The 13746-nt window shown below is 34.9% G+C and overlaps 1 long non-coding RNA gene across 1 annotated transcript in view; it reads left to right on the top strand.

The window, feature by feature from the left end:
* LOC135274016 (uncharacterized) overlaps positions 1–11264 on the top strand; it is a 692063-nt gene extending 680799 nt beyond the window's left edge. Inside the window, exon 5 of the long non-coding RNA XR_010341813.1 lies at positions 11064–11264. This is a non-coding gene — a long non-coding RNA (uncharacterized LOC135274016). The remainder of the gene's footprint in view (positions 1–11063) is intronic.
* The last annotated feature ends 2482 nt before the right edge of the window (positions 11265–13746 follow it).

Below are 13746 nucleotides of genomic sequence, written 5' to 3'. Positions count from 1 at the left end.
TAAAAAAACAAAGACAAAAAATGTAAAACAACAAACAACAAAAACAGTACAAGGAGAGAGAGAGAGACAGAGAGAGAGAGAGAGAGAGAGAGAGAGAGAGAGCTAGAGCACCTAGATTCACTTTTCAATGTTTCAAACACATGAATCTGAAGTAAATATTTACAACACATATATGCAGACATTTAGAGATTCTAGGGTGCCAAAACTAGTTGGCCACAATGGTTCTGGCATTCCAAATGACTCAGATTTTGACAAGAATTGTAAAAAATAAAGCATATTTATCGGTTAATGACAACAGAGAAGAGGATGAGCATGAAAAGGCATTTTGAAACCTTCAACATCTGTATTACTCTATTACTTTTATACATATGTGCTTCGGAAAAATGCTGCAGAAATAGAAATCTACTAAACAGTGTTACTTTTGGAAAACAACAAAAACCTGGGTTGTTCTTAATAAGATTATAATGTGGGAGCTGACATGATTATATACAAAAGCTGCTAAAAGTTCCCTCCCTCCAAAAACATTGATATTGAGTTATTATTAGTTTCAATTTTGTATTTTAGAAAAAGAGAAACTGTTATTTATAATCCATTTGAATTTTTCTGCAATATAAAAGTGATATTTTATCAAGCAAACTAGCTCTCAATTAGAAATTGCCTCTTGTATTTTAATCAGGGCATACTATATCTATCATTCAGAAACCCAAACAATGTATTTAAGACTCTATTTTATAAAATACTAACTGGTTAGAAGTTTAATACAATGGCTCAGCAGAGAAATTAACATTCCAAGTTTAGTTACTGATAAACTAAACTGATGAACCCAGAGACAATGGATTTACTTTGATACTTTGCGATTTTTCACAATGATACAATTCAGTAAATATTTTTTCCAATGATACTATTCAATGACTTTTTAAAGACTATATTTTAGAAGTCTTTGTTTCAACTCATTAATTCACTTTGTGCTGACCCTCTTGAAATCTGAGCATAATTTTCTAAGGCACCAAGCAGTGTTCTACAGAGATGATTGCAGTTGCAATATACAAAAACACAAAGTAGTCTATGACCACTCTAACAAGAATCAACACAAGCCATCTACTATGAACTACCTTCATTATCTCATTTATTCCCATAAAATCTTTATAAGGCAAGTAATACATTTCCTGTTTTATAGATAAAGCAATGGAGAGTCTGAGAGATTAATTGGCTTGCCCAATACCAAATTTATGTTCTATACATTATAATTTTACATGTAAGGACGTATGGGGGGAAGATAGCTGCAAAGTATAATATTTATTGTGTTTATTAAAATTCTTCTCTTTGCTACTAGATAATAAGCAAAGACATTTTTGTCCATTATAGCTACTAACACGGTGCCTTGCATGTAAGACAGTTCAGTTGACATTTATGGAAACTCAGTGTTGATGCTGGACTGAGAGAATAAATTTTTCTATATAATTTTGAATAAAATAATATATTTTGCTCTCATATGTCACAACATTAAACAATTATGGACTTGTTTATTTTTTTATATGTGAATATAATATCATACAAAATCCTTATCATCTTTTTATAACAACACACACCTTTTAAGATGTTAAAAAATATTTGATTGTTCAGAATATAATATATGTTAATGTTGGTGTCTGTAGTTATAAAACATGGAGAAACATGAAATGTCAGTTCTACAGTGTTTCAGCTATACTTGCTAAACTATTGAAATTTAGCTTTCACTGAACACCAAATAGAGTGTGCATGACCAAGACTGTAATACTCTGTCTGCACGTATTTTAAATAACTGATATTTGAAGTAAGATAATTAAATTATTATACTAAGATTCTTTACTCTTTGAAGATCATTAAATATTAAGGAATAATTGAAATTGTATTTGTAAATTGTAACAGTGCAAAAATTATGACAATGAAAGAGATTTGACATAACCAACTCTATTTTGCTTTTCACCTCCAAACTGTCCCTAGTCATTCCTGGGCATAGGCCAAACTAACTTTGGGAGAAATTTAGTTGATAGTTTAAATGATTATAGCCTTCCAAAAATCTAAACCACCTTTGTAAAACTAATGAAAGTCCACCAGGTTAGGAGAATGAGAGAAGTCTGAATTCATAGTTAACTCTACCAGCCATTGTCCTGGAGATCACAAGATTTCCAATTTCCCCAGTTACTCCTGTAAATAACATCACTATTGTAGAACCTAAGATCAGCCTTTTGAGATGTCTTATTAGGCTTCTCTGTGTCTGAATGACCTAGTGGCTCCATCCAAACCTGTGACTCTGGACTCAACCAGTCCTGTAGCCCCAGCCAGAAGTGGACTTAGCACACAAGAATCATTTTACACATACCTATGATTGCATCCCCAACCAATTAGCAGCACCCATTCCCTAAGCCATCACTGTCAAACTGTCAGAGACATTTAAACCTGAGCAAGTCCATCTTGTACAGTGGCTTGGTAAAATAAGGCTAAGACCTACAGGGCTGCATTCCCAGGAGAGGAGGCATTGTAAGTCACAGGGTGAGGTAGGAGGTCAGCACAAGATACAGGTCATAAAGACCTTGCTGAAAAATCGGGCTGCCCAAAACCTACCAAAACTAAGATGGTGATAAAACTGATCTCTGGTCATTCTCACTGCTCATTATACACTAATTATAATGAATTAGCATATTAAAAGACATGCCCACCAACACCATGATAGGTTACAGATACCATGGCAATGTTGGGAAGTTACACTATATGGTCTAAAAAAAGGGAGGATCCCGCAGCTGCAAGTATTGCCCACCCCTTTCCCAGAAAACTTGTGAATAAACCACCCTTGTTTAGCATATAATCAAGAAATAACTATAGGTATTTTAGACCAACAGCTCAAGCCACTGCTCTGTCTATGGAGTAGCTATCCTTTATTCCTTCACTTTCTTAATAAACTTTCTTTTGATGTGGGATTTTTCTCAGGCCCTTTCTGGACTTGTGACAGGGGTGCCCCATCTACTCAGCCCACCATGCTCAGCCCCTTGTGGAAGAGAGTACATAAATGAGCAAGTGCAGGATCTGGCCAGCTGCTCTGGGCACCAACACAGTAGCAAGCTCTCTACAGGGCCTGGGGCCAGACCAGGCATGTTGCCTCCAGGGGAACACAGTGGTGCCTAGGTGAGGGTGCCCAGAACCTCGGAGCCCCAGATGGAGTGTTACAATGCTCTTTTAGTTCTGCCATCTGCAGTCTGATGGATAGTGGTGTGTTAGCAATTAAGTTGGCCCCTTGCCTCGTCATGTCGGGTGGCTGCCCTTTGCCAGCAATGGCAAGGGGCCAATGTGAAAGTCTTTTCTGGGTACTGCACTCAGTGGGCCCTGAGCTCTTGTCCATTTTCCTAGAAGAATAAGGTCACATGAATGATTGAAGGATGGTTAAGACAGATAATTTTGTTGAGTGATAAAAATGGCTGTTAGTGGAGAGGGGAGCTGGAAAGGGGAGGAGGAGAGGAGATGGAAGGGCAGGTCATCTACCCTGAAGTCAGGTTGTCACCTCCCCAAAGAGGCTGTCTCCTTCTCTACTGACTGAGTCTGGGTCTTTTGAGGCACAGGATGAGGAGTGCTTACTGATTGGTTTGTGAGTATGCAAAAAAGGTTAAAGCAAAGACACCACTCTAAGGTGGGCTTGGGCAGAGTAGAAACCAATTAGGAATGGGTGGGTAAGTAAAATAGAGGAAGGATGGGGATCAATTAGAGGAAAGCATGCCAAACCAGGAGGACAAGTTCTCAATTTGGTCTGATGATTTAACTGGTAGTTTGGCTTTCAGGCTTCAGACTGCCTTTGGCTTGGAGGTGGGCTTTCATCAGTGACCCACCTAGGCATTGGCTTGGCATTGGCTGCCTTCTGTTGCTATCACTTTCACTTTACTCTATGGACTCACCCCAAATTCTTCCTTGTGTGAGATCCAAGAACTGTCTTTTGGGGTCTGGATCAGGACACCTTTTCGATAACAAAACTGTCTTTGTAAGACCCTAGCCTCCAAATTTTCTTTTTTCTTTTTTTTAGGCAAGTTCTTACCCTGTCACCCAGGCTGGAATGCGGTGCTGTGATAACAGCTCATTGTAGCCTTGACCTCCTGGGTTCCAGCCATCCTCCTGCTTCAGCTCCCAGAGCAGCTGGGACCACCGGCACACACCACCATGCCCAGCTAATTTTTATATTTTTCATAGGAATAAGGCTTTGCTATGTTGCCCAGGCTGGTCTCAAATTCCTGGGCTCAAGCAATCTGCCCACTTTGGCCTCCCAACATGCTGGGATTATAGGCATGAACCACCTCATCCAGCCACCTTCAAATTTTCAAGGAGGCTGATTGGAGTAATAACAAAATTCCAGTTTTCCATTTAGCTGGCTCCACATGTAACCTCTTTCTCTATTTCAACCCTGCTGTCTTGATAAATATGCTTTATCTGGGTAACAAGCAAAATGAACCCATCATGCAGTTACATAATTTTTTCATAAAATAGATAAAATGGTTTCAATTTTTAAAAATAAATCTCTTCTAGTTGCTATACTTTGTATCCAGATTTAAAAATACTATGGTAGTATTTTATTATAGGATGTTATTGGAAATTTCATTTTATTTGAGTACAGACTTTCTAGCAGGTTTTGCTTCTTTGCCTGTTTCTTTAATATGACCCCTTGAACCATTTGGAACAAAATTCCTTGTGATGTTTTTGTGAAAAAAAAATGTAAATTCCTAGTCCTGCTACAGAACTAATAATTCAGAGTAACTGAGTGCTGGGTGGTTGAACTCTCCAGTTTTTAAGAAACTACTTGGCTGAGGCTTATATCTCTAAGGTTTGGTACACTGAAGTTTGAGAACTATTATTCTCATATTTTATTTTTTACTTGCATTATTTGTAGATCACGTTGAATAACTGGTAACTTTGCCTATCTTTAGTTTTCTGTTCTGGAAACTAGGCTCAAATCTAACCTACTCCCATTTATTAATCTATCTACTTTCTTTGTGTTTCAGAGAATGGTATTATTTCTTAATATCCATTCATTTGTGTCACTGAGCTTTTAGTGCAAATATAGGATCAAAATTCAAGTCATGAGAATGGTTTCTGAAATTTAGGATTTTTTGATTATATTTTCTTTCAGTGATTTTTTTCTAATCTAGCAAGAACAAGCTGATATTCTAAGTTACTGCCACATGCTTTTGTTCTTAAATTTTGAAAAATTTACACACATACCACAGAGAGAAACACTTTAATAGCCCTTTTACCCATGGAAAAGTAAAGCAAAAATGTAATGCTAGAAGAGAGAAAGTTTAGTCAATAAGAAAATAAAATGGCCAGGAATGTTAGTTCTCATGTGTAATCCAAGTGCTTTGAGAGGTTGAGGTGAGGGGAGTGCTTGAGACCAGGAGTTTGAGACCAGCCTAGACAACATAGCAAGACTCTGTCTCTATTAAAAAATTCAAAAAATTTATCTGGGCATGGAGCTTTCTGCCTGTATTCCCAGATACTTGAGTATGAGGCAGGATAATCCCTTAAGCCCAGGAGGTTGAGGTTGCAGTGAACTGTAATGGTACCACCACACTCTAGCCTGAGTAACAGAGCAAGCTCCTGTCTACCAAAAAAAGGAAGGAAAATAAAAAGAAAATGAGGTATTCTTCATAATAATGTAGATGGCAATCTTCACCGTGAACTAGAAGGAACTTTAGCAAGTTTTTTAGACATCAATGGGATTTCAATATCAGCTGAGAGTGTTCCCTTTTTAGCATGACAAGCTGTTTTCTGAAACAGTAGAGAGAAGCAAGGCCAAGGAAAAATCAAGAAAGAACCTCTCTGTAGAAAAGTAGAGCAATGATCTCTAATCACAGTGCTACCCAAATATTCCAGGCTAAATTTTTTCTTTACAGTATTAAAATTTTCCTCACATCCATAAGATTCCAATAAAGTTTTCTTAATGCCATGGCCTATAGCTTGTGGAGAGAGTTCACACATGTGGAGAGTTCACTCTCCCAGCACTCAGTTACCCTGAATTATTAGTTCTGTAGCAGGTCTAAGAATTTTCATTTTTTCCACAAAAGCATCAGGTAATTTTGTTACAAATGGTTCAAGGGGTCATATTAAAGAAACAGAGAAGCAAAATCTAGAGAGTCTGAACACAAATAAAAATGCTTTGTGGTTTCCCATAAGACAAAATGCCATTAAAAAAGGAACAGACCATGAGAAGTGGCCCTCTGATGCACATGAAGCTTGGCATCATCAGAAAGATAAGAGGCAACAGTCAGGAATAATTGTTACAACATTTAACAAGTCCCTGGAAATTCCTAGAAACATAATACATTTTTGAATCTAAGATCCTATCATTTTAAGATGCACCATTATTTTATTTGCTACAATGTAGAAAAAAAATTGCCAATTAAACTGTGATACAACATCTTCTTATAAATTAAATATGTATTTTATACTGAAGGAATACTTTTAGACTTGTTTAAACACAAATCTTTAAAAATTACATATCATTCTTGCAAGTACATAAAAATTGAAAATATAGGAAATTAAATTAAGAGAGTTCTATAGTATCTTTATATCAAATCTGACTCTTCTGAGTCCATTTCTGATTCAGAGTCATTAATATGTTTTTCCAGCAACAATGTAGTGATATAGCCTATCTTCAAAGAGTGCTCTACTATTGACTCAGATTTTCTCCCAAGCCATTGATACTAGTTTTAAAGCTGGTGCTTTTTAAATCTTGCTGTCAGACTTATGGGAAGGTTTTTATAGAACAGGGCTCTTTTTCTTTCCTCAAATTATCCTTACATTCAAATGTTCTGAACGTTGAGACGATACATGGGCCAGTTATGCCACTGGGAATATCTACGAAGGTCACATGTGTAATTAACAGAGACAGCTATTTCTGCTGCTGGCTGGCAGTGATTTTTAAGATTTTTGTTGACTGTAGGACATATCCTACTTCAATGATGTTAAAATGTGAACAAATATGCACTTCAGACTTGGTAAAATGTAGTACAGTACTTAGAGAGAGCACTAGGCTTCTGGCACTCACACAAAATGAAGACTTGACATTTTAGCTGACTACTGAAGGATAACCAGCATCCCACAGAAGGCTAAAGAAGGTAAGGATATATAAGTTGAGCTGTACTTGTATTCATCTATGATTTTTACAAGTCACTTATTGCTACACGTATTTTTTAAATATGCATTGTCCTTCCTCCTAAAATGGTTTCACTATAATAAGTGAAATATCAGCTTGTCACATTAAATTATAAATTATAAATTACCATTTCCTTAGTCCTCTATGTATCCTTCAACTTCATTATGACACTGTCCTTCAGAGATAAGGAAGAGGAAGGCTTTAATGAAAACTTCAGCTAATGTAATAATTAGGGAAGGATGAGCTAATTAAGAAATATAGAAAGACTGATTGAAATTATCCTTGTACTTAAATTGTACAGAATAAATGAAGGCAGAAACTTCTTTAAGAAATTCAATCTAGTCTACTATTTAATTTTAAAATCATATTAAATATTAAGGTGTTTGCAAAAATCATATGATGATATATGTATTTTCTTTCATTTAGAACCAGAAATTAGAATACACTTCATAAAAAGAGAGACTATGATGATGTGTTTTACAGCCTAACTATAATACTCTGGGTGTACACACACTTCTCTTGCAAGTACTTTACATTGTTGTCCAAAACATTGAGATATTACATTTGTCCACTTTTTTTGCCATCTGAAATTATCTACCAAGATCATACATGTGATGGCAATGAGAATGACAGGCACTTCAAAACTGTTGCCTGACTGACTTGTTATAAATATTGTAATCTAAGGTATAGAATCTGGAAACATTTTCTTAAGGTAATTGAGAATGATAAAAGACAACTTAACTTTAGGAAAACTGACTTGATTCTTACATGTAGAGTGATCTATGGTAGCTAAAAGAAAATGTCTAGGTGGTAGTGTTCATTTCTGCTATCTTCTGTACTAAGACGAGTGATTCCATTTTCTTAGCTTTTTGGTTGCATGTTGTCTTTGTATTCTGCTGTTTCTCTCTCCTTCAATGTTCCCATGAAGCACAAACTATTATATAATGTGTACAGAAAATAAGTTCAATATAAATTAGTCATCAGAATTAGTTTGGCTTTGTGTAGCAAGAAAAAAAATATTCTTTTTTTTAAACTTCAAGTCTTATACTAGATTGACTTTGCAAGAACAAATTAAGACCAGAAAATAAAAGGTCATCAAAATTTCTGCTCATGATAATATCATTTAGACGATAAAGGATATTTATTCACATATGCATCTTCATAAGCAAGTTGCACACCAGTCTGTCTTTGAAATTATTATTTTTATTATTAATATGAAATTAATAATAAACATTCAACATTAGCAATTGAATACATCCAGAGAAAAACAATGAGGATGAAGATTTTATGAGCACTATTGGTTGAACAACTTTTTTCAAACTTATTGTTTTATGTTCTAAAGTATATGTACACTGTAGAATGGTTAAATCTAGCTAATTAATGTACACAAATCAGTAGCTCTGCTACACACAAACAGCGACCAAGCTGAGAATCAAATAAAAACCTCAACCCCTTTTACAAGTACTACAAAAAATTTAAAATACTTAGGAATATACCTAACCAAGGAAATAAAAGACCTCTGCAGGGAAAACTACAAACACTGCTGAAAGAAATAATAATGACACAAACAAATGAAACACATTTTATATGCATGGATAGGTAGAATCAATATTGTGAAAATGACCATACTGCCAAAAGCAATCTACAGATTCAATGCAATTCCCATCAAAATACCACAACCATTCTTCATACAACTAGAAAAAGACCTAAAATTCACATGGATTTTAAAAATCCAAAAAAACAAAAAATGCCCACATAGCCAAAGCAAGACTAAGCCAAAAGAACAAGTCTGGAGGCATCACATTACCTAACTTCAAACTGTACTGTAAGGCCATAGTCACCAAAACAGCATGGTACTGGTGTAAAAATAGGCACATAGACTAATGAAATAGAATAGAGAAACTGGAAATCAAGTCAAATACTTATAGCCAGCTGATCTTCAAAAGGAAGTGAAAATATAAAGTGAGAAAAGGACACCTTATTCAACAAACGGTGCTGGGGTAATTGGAAAGTCACCTGTAGAACAATGAAACTGGATCCTCATCTCTCACCTTATATAAAAATCAACTCAAGATAGTTCAAAGACTTAAATCTAAGAACTGAAAACATAAAAATTCTACAAGGTAACATCAGAAAAACCCTTCTAGACATTGTTTTAGACAAAGACTTCATGACCAAGAACCCAAAAGCAAATGTAACAAAAACAAAGATAAGTAGATGGGACTTGATTAAACTGAAAAGCTTCTGCAAAGCAAAATAAATGTTTAGCAGAGCTAACAGACAACCCACAGAGTAAAAGAAAATTTTCACAATCTATACATCCAACAAAGGACTAATATCCTGAATCTACAAGGAACTCAAACAAATCAACAAGCAAAAAACAAACAATTCTATCCAAAAGTGGGCTAAGGACATGAATAAATGGTTCTTAAAAGATTTCCAGATAGCCAATAAGCATATGGAAAAATGCTTAGCATCACTAATTATCAAAGAAATGCAAATCAAAACCACAATGTGATAGCACCTTACTCATGCAAGAATGGCCATAATCAAAAAATCAAAAATAATTGATGTTGGCATGGATGTGGTGAAAAGATAACACTTCTATAGTGTTGGTGGGAATGTGAACTAGTACAACTACATTGGAAAACAGTGTGAAGATTTCTTAAAAAACCAAAACTAGATCTACAATTTCATCCAGCAATCCCACTACTAAGTATCTGGCAAGAAGAAAAGAAGTAATTATACGAAAAAGATACTTGCACAAGCATGTTTATAGCAGCACAATTTGCAACTGCAAAAAATATGGAACCAGCCTAAATGCCCATCAATCAATGAGTGGATAAAGCGAATGTGATTCTCCATATATATATGTGTATATATATGTGTGTGTGTGTGTATATGGATATGGATATACATACATACATATGTATATGTATATATGTATATACACACACAGACACACACACACACACACACACCCCCACACACACACACCATGGAATACTACTCAGCCTTAAAAAGAAACAAAATAATGGCATTTACAGCAAGCTAGATGGAATTGAATATTATTCTAAGTGAAGTAACTCAGGAATAGAAAACCAAATATCGTTTGTTCTCACTCATGAGTGGAAGTTAATCTATGAGGACACAAAGGCATAATAATGATACAATGGACTTTGAGGACTCAGGGGAAAGGGTTGGGGGGTGAGGGATAAAAGACTACACATTGGATACAGTGTATACTTTTTGGATGATTGGTGCATCACAATCTCAGAAATCACACTAAAGAAGTCGTTCACGTAACCAAACAACCTGTTCACCAAAAACCTACTGAAATTTTTTTAAAAAAAGAAAGAAAAGACAGAAAGAAGTTAGGCACAAAGAAACAAATATCTCATGATCTCACTCATATACAGAATCTATAAAAGTCAAACTCATAGTAGCAGATAGTAGAATGATAGTTGCCAGGGAATGAGGGTCAGAGGAAGAATGGGAAGATATTGGGTTATTTCAGCTAGACAATGATGAATAAAGTTAAATATATCCATATGTGTTCATATATATATATACACACACAGATAGATAGATATGTTTGTTCTATATATATTTATATAAATGTATATATGTTTTTATGTGTACACATATGTGTATGTATAAATACATATATTCTGGTCCTATGATCTGCCAGTTTGGATAGAATAATACAAAGAGAAAAGAGAGTGAGTGTCTAGGGGATAGATATATTTATGTCTAGACTTGAGAGTGGTAGCATTAACTCTTTAATGAGGGAAGAGATGCTTACAATGGTGAGCATTGGGGAGAATATTGCTGCTGGTTGGGTTTCTCACCCAGTTGATCTTGACCATTTTACTTTTTTATTTCCTTTCAGCTGTCTAGTTTAAAAGGAGTTTGTGTACCATACTTCCTACATTCATATTTATCCAACTGAAACTATGCACAAAGAGTTCTAGTACATTTGCTTCTCACTTAATTCAATGAACACAGACCATCTCTGTATGAAAATAAGGATGATCAGGAATAGAGAATCAAGGCATAAAGGAAAATGCAGATCAGAGGCGACAGAAATCAAGCAAGCAAGCAAACAAAACCCCCTGAAGAGTCTGTCTTTGTAGGTGGAAAACTGAACGAAAGTAAAGAAAGGGTGACTTATTAAATCAAGTTTCCTTAGTCGTCTGTTTTTCTTTCTTGGTAATGGGTTGGAGAAAAGTCTAAGACACATAGAATTCTTCCATAGCTGTGGTTTGTTGCTACTAATTTTCCAATCTATATTTGTCATTTTTGGAGATGGAAATAATTCCTCAAAAAGCATAATTTCCAAAATGATAGACTGTAACTTGGACTGTAGAGAAAGCTGTTCTGTCAAGTTGACTGATTCACTAAAGAAGATTCTGGTTCTGTATAATAAATTATTATAAGAAAGTTGAATGAAAATCAATAAAATGTGTATTTCTTTGTTGGCAATATACATATAATTGGATGTATCAATTTAAAATAAATAAAAAATTGAAAAAAGTTATTTGTCCAACAGTGTTCATAAATCTTTCATCCTCATTGTTTCTCTCTGGAGGCACTCAACTGTTAATGTTGAATCTCGCTTATTAATTTCATATTAATAATAAAAATGATAATTCCAAAGGCAGATTGTGTGTGCAACTTGCTTATGAAAATATGCATGTGAATATGTAGCCCTTATAGTCTAAATGATATCATCATGAGCAGAAAATTTGATGATCCTTTATTTTCTGGTCTTGTTAATTTGTTCTTGCAAAGTCAATCTAGCATAAAACTTCAAGTTTAAAAAAAAAATGATTTTTTCTTGCTACACAAACCAAAACCAATCTTGATGACTAATTTATATTGAACTTATTCTCTGTACACATTATATAATAGTTTGAGGGAACATTGAAGGAGAAAGAAGAAGCAGAATATGAAGACAACATGCAACCAAAAGCTAAGAAAACTGAATCAATCATCTTGGTGTAGAAGATAGAAGACTTGAACACTACCACCTAGACATTTTCTTTCAGCTACCATAGATCACTCTACATAAAAATATAAGAATCAAGTCAGCGTCTTGGGAATCAGATTTCCTAAAGTTACCTTGCCCAAGTTGTCAATTAGCTATCTGAAAAGGGTGACTAATGGATTGTCCTTTCCGTATATTAGTAGGAAACAAGGTCCCCACTTGTGTTAACTTTTTAATCTGAATAATTTCAGTAGGGATACGGAGCACTCAATATGAATTTAGAAGTTCCCTGTGAATCTATGGTCAGTAAAACTATTTTTCCTTGGGCATATATCATTGCATGGGTTACTTAAATTAATATTGTCAGATTATTAAGGCATAATTTGAGGAACCCAGAGTATCTCCAAGAGATTTTGGAAGAGATAAGGCTACTTATCTCTAAACAGAGAGAAAAATAAGTAGAGCTCATTTTCTGTTCATTTTGTTTTGTTTCGGTTTTCTTTGTTTTTGTGTGTGGGTTTTTTACGTGCATGGGATTAGAGGCTGCAGTGATAAGCAGTATGCAACATGCAAATATAATTCAGAGCTTTCCAGAGAACAATGACAGAACTAAAATACTGAATAGAAAACTGACATTATGCCTGATATGTTTTAGGAGACTGGATGTTTTGAACTGACTTAAGGATGGTTAAGTCCTAGTTGAATTTAATGAGAAAGGAAAAGGGAGCAGCATAGAAGTAGCATACATTCTGCTAATATCAAGGATTTGGGACTATTTTCGATTTTCTCTCCCTCCTAAATAATAACCGCACTATTTTTGGAACAGGCATGAGTTCCTACTTAAGTCGCAATTAGTTTTTCTTGTGTAATCTCTTCCAGAGGTAACAACTAGAAAAAAATTGTTGAAAAAATCAAAGCTATGAAACAAACTAAACAAAAGAAAAAACTGCATGTGGCATTATTCGTGCAGTAGTTAAATACATTCAAATTATTTTTTAAATAGATAAAACGTTTCAATTCAATTTTATTTAAAAATGATTTAATATCTGTTTGGTTTTGTATAGATTGATGAATGGCCAGAATCAGATGGGGAAGGTAATGGGTTGGGCATAAAGCACAAATATTTTTGTTTTTCTTTATGTTTCAAGGCTAAAGTTTTTAAAATGTAGGAACTTGTGAACATTTGTATGGATATAATTGAATTGTAGGATATGATCTCAAAGACATTAGAGGAAAAACTCTTTGTAGTAGGGTAATGATAATAACCCAAGTTCCCCATAGCTCAATTAAAAGAAGTAGTCCTCCAGAGTAAAGAAGGAAGAAAAAAGTCCCTTTGTCACCTTATTTTTTCTTCAGTGTGAGTGTAAGAGTATAGCTCCTTGCTACTAAAAGTATGGCCTGTGGACCAGTAGTTTCAGTATCATCCAGGAGCTTGTTAGAAATGCAGAATCTCAGGCCCCATCCCAAACCTTCTGAAGCAGAATTAGCATTCAATAAAATAGCCAGGTAATTCATACCCATTCTACCCATTGAAAGGGCGATTACAGAGCCTGGGACTGTGAATTAGTGCTATCCAACAGAACTT

This window comes from Aotus nancymaae, unplaced genomic scaffold (genome assembly GCF_030222135.1).
Source record: "Aotus nancymaae isolate 86718 unplaced genomic scaffold, 86718_ANA_hifiasm-v0.15.2.pri h1tg000002l, whole genome shotgun sequence".
Lineage (NCBI taxonomy): Eukaryota > Metazoa > Chordata > Mammalia > Primates > Aotidae > Aotus > Aotus nancymaae.
The sequence above is the reverse complement of the archived record's forward strand: the minus strand, read 5'-3'. Positions and strand labels throughout refer to the sequence as shown.